Source organism: Sprattus sprattus (assembly GCF_963457725.1).
Source record: "Sprattus sprattus genome assembly, chromosome: 16".
Taxonomy (NCBI): Eukaryota; Metazoa; Chordata; class Actinopteri; order Clupeiformes; family Clupeidae; genus Sprattus; species Sprattus sprattus.
This window is the reverse complement of record NC_137914.1, coordinates 495,816-500,815: the sequence shown is the minus strand read 5'-3', so window position 1 is coordinate 500,815 and position 5,000 is coordinate 495,816. Positions and strand designations below refer to the sequence as shown.

The following is a 5,000-nucleotide window of genomic DNA, read 5'->3' as shown; positions in this document are numbered from 1 at the left end:
GGTGAATGGATAATTATCAGATAGTATAGATGAGTTATTAGGTGTATGGATGATTATCAGATAGTATAGATGAGTTATTAGGAGTTTAAATGATTATCAGATAGTATAGATGAGTTATTAGGAGTTTAAATGATTATCAGATAGTATAGATGAGTTATTAGGTGAATGGATGATTATCAGATAGTATAGATGAGTTATTAGGAGTTTAAATGATTATCAGATAGTATAGATGAGTTATTAGGTGAATGGATGATTATCAGATAGTATAGATGAGTTATTAGGTGAATGGATGATCATCAGATAGTATAGATGAGTTATTAGGTGAATGGATGATTATCAGATAGTATAGATGAGTTATTAGGTGAATGGATGATTATCAGATAGTATAGATGAGTTATTAGGTGAATGGATGATTATCAGATAGTATAGATGAGTTATTAGGAGTTTAAATGATTATCAGATAGTATAGATGAGTTATTAGGTGAATGGATGATTATCAGATAGTATAGATGAGTTATTAGGTGAATGGATGATTATCAGATAGTATAGATGAGTTATTAGGAGTTTAAATGATTATCAGATAGTATAGATGAGTTATTAGGTGAATGGATGATTATCAGATAGTATAGATGAGTTATTAGGAGTTTAAATGATTATCAGATAGTATAGATGAGTTATTAGGTGAATGGATGATTATCAGATAGTATAGATGAGTTATTAGGTGAATGGATGACTGACGCGTCCCTGGTATCCTATGTGCCAAAGAAACGCAAGAATGTTGTACTCATGAGTACACTGCACACGGATGGGAGCATCTCTGGCCTGGAGCATCAAAAAACAGAGATCATCATGGATTATAATGCCACAAAAGGTGGGGTGGACAACATGGACAAGCTGGTGTCTGCCTACAGCTGCAAAAGGAGGACCCTACACTGGCCACTGCCGATTTTATTTTACATATTGGACATCTTGGCGTACAACGCCTTTGTCACCTGGATGGCACTGAACCCGGATTGGAAGAGAGGGAAGCTCCAGAGGATAAGCCATTTTCTCAAGGAACTGGGAAAGACACTGGGGACATCTTTAAACCCTGAGAAGACAACATGTTCCAAGAATCTCAGCCTCTGAAGCCACCATCAGGAGGATTCAGGAGGACGATGATGGTGCCCCAACCACCCATATTGAGCCATGTTAACTGACCTGTTTTCAAATTAAATTCACATAAATCAAGTAGTTATGAAAACCCTTGCTTAATTTGTAAATTTGTTGAATTTTGTCCACTGATATCTTGATTATAATTGATTTTCTTGATTTTTGTAAAAAAAAAACTAAAAAAACGGGTAGCACTTAAATTCATAAATGTGATATAACAAAGCTAAAGGGCCAATATTAACCATATTTGCTGTTCATATTAGTTGTAATTGAGATGAAGTAAACATCTGTTGAGTATTTTACCCAAAAAATAGTTTGATTGTACTGAATTAAACACCCCAAAATCGAGCGGGTCCACCAGACCCGCAATACCTTCTGTGTAACAAAAAAACGAATACCATACAAGGGTTAAGTCAACACAAATGTAATACACCATATGTCTCGGTCGTATATGGCAATCAGTGCATACGTCCAGACATTAACACAAACGTTCTAAGAACGTTTCTTTTCTCTGAAGAAAAATAAAAAAAAATCTAAATCAAATTCGTATCCTTACAATTTAGAGTCTTTATATTGGGCTTTACTGTAATTTAGATTGTTTTAAAAATATGATTTAGCCCCAGCAGATCCGCAAAGCTATCTATCTATCCTAACCTTTGTTTTCCAGTCGGGGCGATCTGGAAATATTTATCGTCCAAATAGCGCCTGTATTTAGATTTTTACAATATACAGGCTAAACTTATATTCTGTGCATAACCCACCACGTAAATGTTGAATTCCTCAACAGGGGCGCGATATTGTGATATTGATAATGTCTTGCAGATATTAATTTGTTTCATCCGTTCTTCAAACGGTCGTCTGGGAAGGAAAGTAAACGACTTCATAACGTCAACAACGGGAGAATGGAGAGCTGCATCCATGCAATAAAACATGACAAGAAGGTTTTATTAGCTTAATGTTGTGTATCATGACAAGAAGGTTTTATTATCCGATTCCCAGAAATAAAACATTTAATGTTGTAACCTATATGCCAGCAGAGTTGTACTACGTTATCTATTTTTTTAATCTATTTATTTTATTTCTTATTCAAATTTGTATTAATGTATTTTTTGATGTTCATGTAGGCTAGGCTACATACTTGATTCCTACTACCTTGCTGCTATAACACCTGCATTTCGCTCACGGGATTAATACAAGTTTCTCTCTCTACATATCATGACAAGAAGGTATTATTAGCCCTGAAATAAAACTTGTATTAATAATAATAATAATAATAATAACAAATAAAAATAATAATAATAAACCATAGGAAAACAATAGGGCTTCGCTGCCTTCAGCAGCTCGGGCCCTAATAATGATGCATTTAATGTTTTATATCATGACAAGAAGGTTTTATTAACCCTAAAATAAACCATTTAATGTTGCACTGTTTATCATGATAAGAAGGTTTTATTAACCCTAAAATAAACTATTTAATGTTGTTCTGTTTATCATGACATAAGGCTTTGATACTGGGAGACACTCGGGCATGAAATCAAGTTGCTTTTGTCTTCTTGGGGAATAAAAAAAAATGTAACGAGGCCGTGTGGAAAGAGAATTTACAAATATGACACGAATCTAATATTTATGAAAAAGAGATCAAAATGCACAATTAATGTGAAATTAGACATAGCATAGGCCTGTTCTGGTGACACATTTATATTTTAACACATAGTTTAAAATGTTACAGTAGCCAATAGCCTCCATCTCCCTCACCGCGTTTAAACTCGCCGTTAGACCGCGGGGGATCACGAGCTCTGGGCCTGTGTTTAAAGCTTGGTTGTTTAAACCACTTCAGCGCGCGTGGTTGTCTCGTAATAACCGATCATTTAACGGAAATTGACGACACGGAATCTAAACAAACCAGCCTTGGGATTGTTCTCGCTTCCGTTTTATTAATCGTGTCTCGAGTCCGGATTCAGCCGTCGCAGATACCTGTCTTCAGTGGAGGGGGGAGGAGAGGCGATAGAGTCGTGATTGACAGGCAGGGGGGGGGGTTGCACTAGTGGGCCTGATCCCATCGACACCAACATATTAAGCTATATTGCATCTCTGAATTTTTGTATTAATTAAGAAACATTCGTATTGTGTCGATTGACAGTTCAACATGGCTACTGGTTATGTTTGTTTCTGGGTAATTTGGAGGAACACGAATTCTTTCTTAAAGATGTAGTCAGCATGATTCCCCAAACTCTGATTTTGTATTAATTCAATCCTGAGAAGTCAACATGAATACCACCTCAGCCTTTGCAGCCAGGAGAATTCACACACACACACACACACACACACACACACACACACACACACACACACACATGAATACCACCTCAGCCTCTGCAGCCAGGAGAATTCGCACTCACACACACACAGACACACACACACACACACACACACACACACACACACACACACACACACACACACACACACACACACACACACACACACACACTACATGAAGACCACCTCAGCCTCTGCAGCCAGGAGAATTCACACTCACATACACACACACACACACACACACACACACACACACACACACACACACACACACACACACATGAAGACCACCTCAGCCTCTCCAGCCAGGAGAATTCTGAGGATTCGGGAGGACAATGCTGGTGCCCCATCCAACTACCTTATAATAATAATAATAATAATAATAATAATTTCTTTTATTTCTAACGCACTTTTCATTCAAAAGAATCTCAGAATGCCTGAATGTTGTGCTAACCTGACCCGATTTCAAATTAAATTTAAATAAATGAAGAAGTTATGTAAAAACCTTGCTTCATTTGTAAATTTGTTGAATTTTGTCCACTCATATCACTTGATTATAATTTATTTTCTTGAAAGCTGGTCGCACTTAGATTCATAAATGTGATATAACAAAGTAAAAGGGCAAAAACAGCATTCACCATATTTTCTGTTTATATTGCTTCTAATTGAGATGAAGTCAACATCCGTTGAGCATTTTAACATAAAATAGTTTAATTGTGTTGAATTAAAAACGCAAAAATACAGCGGGTCCACCAGACCCACGACACCTGCTGAATAACAAAAACGTGAAGAAAGTTAAGTTAAGAAACATTCGTTCGTTCGTTCATTTATTCGTGGCGCTGTAGTCTACATTTCAACATGGCTACTGGTTATGTTTGTTTCTGGGTAATTTCTTTCTTAAAGAATTTTCTTTCTCCCCAAACGGGGCCACCCAGTCTGAGTTGATGGAAGGGGCTGACGGAGTTTGGAGTGCGGCCTGCTTGCGTCTGGCCAGTGTGTGTGTGTGTGTGTGTGTGTGTGTGTGTGTGTGTGTGTGCTGTTGTCTGGTATATTACAGAGAAGTCAAACAGCAGGCTCAAGCATGGACGACAGCCTGTTAAGATAACCGTTCGCAGAGAGAAATGAATGATGCTTGGTGTTCTCAACCAGTGTGTGTGTGTGTGTGTGTGTGTGTGTGTGTGTGTGTGATGGTTGGTGTTTCGTTAGTCACCCGGTGGGTCTGCAGGTCTTTAGTCCCCATAGAGTTTTTGCCTGATGACGTCACAGGCTACGTCCACTTATCACAGGTCTTATTAGCCAGCAGCTCGCGAGGACCCTCTCTCTCCCTGACAGCTAAGCCCATCCTTTATTCTGAACTCAACTCAAGACAATGTGTGTGTGTGTGAGTGTGAGTGTGAGTGTGAGTGTGTGTGTGTGTGTGTGTGTGTGTGTGTGTGTGTGTGTGTGTGTGTGGCGTGTGTGTGTGTGTGTGTATCGTTCACATCGTGTCAGTCTTGTTTGAGAGTAACACCAGGCCACAGTATTGTGGG

General features: G+C 38.3%; 1 protein-coding gene across 1 annotated transcript in view; it reads right to left on the bottom strand.

Annotated features, from left to right (window-relative positions):
- Window positions 1–5,000, bottom strand: part of gata4 (GATA binding protein 4) — a gene marked incomplete at both ends in the record, with an annotated part of 16,555 nt that overhangs the window by 10,536 nt on the left and 1,019 nt on the right. The gene's annotated exons all lie outside the window — the stretch shown is intronic.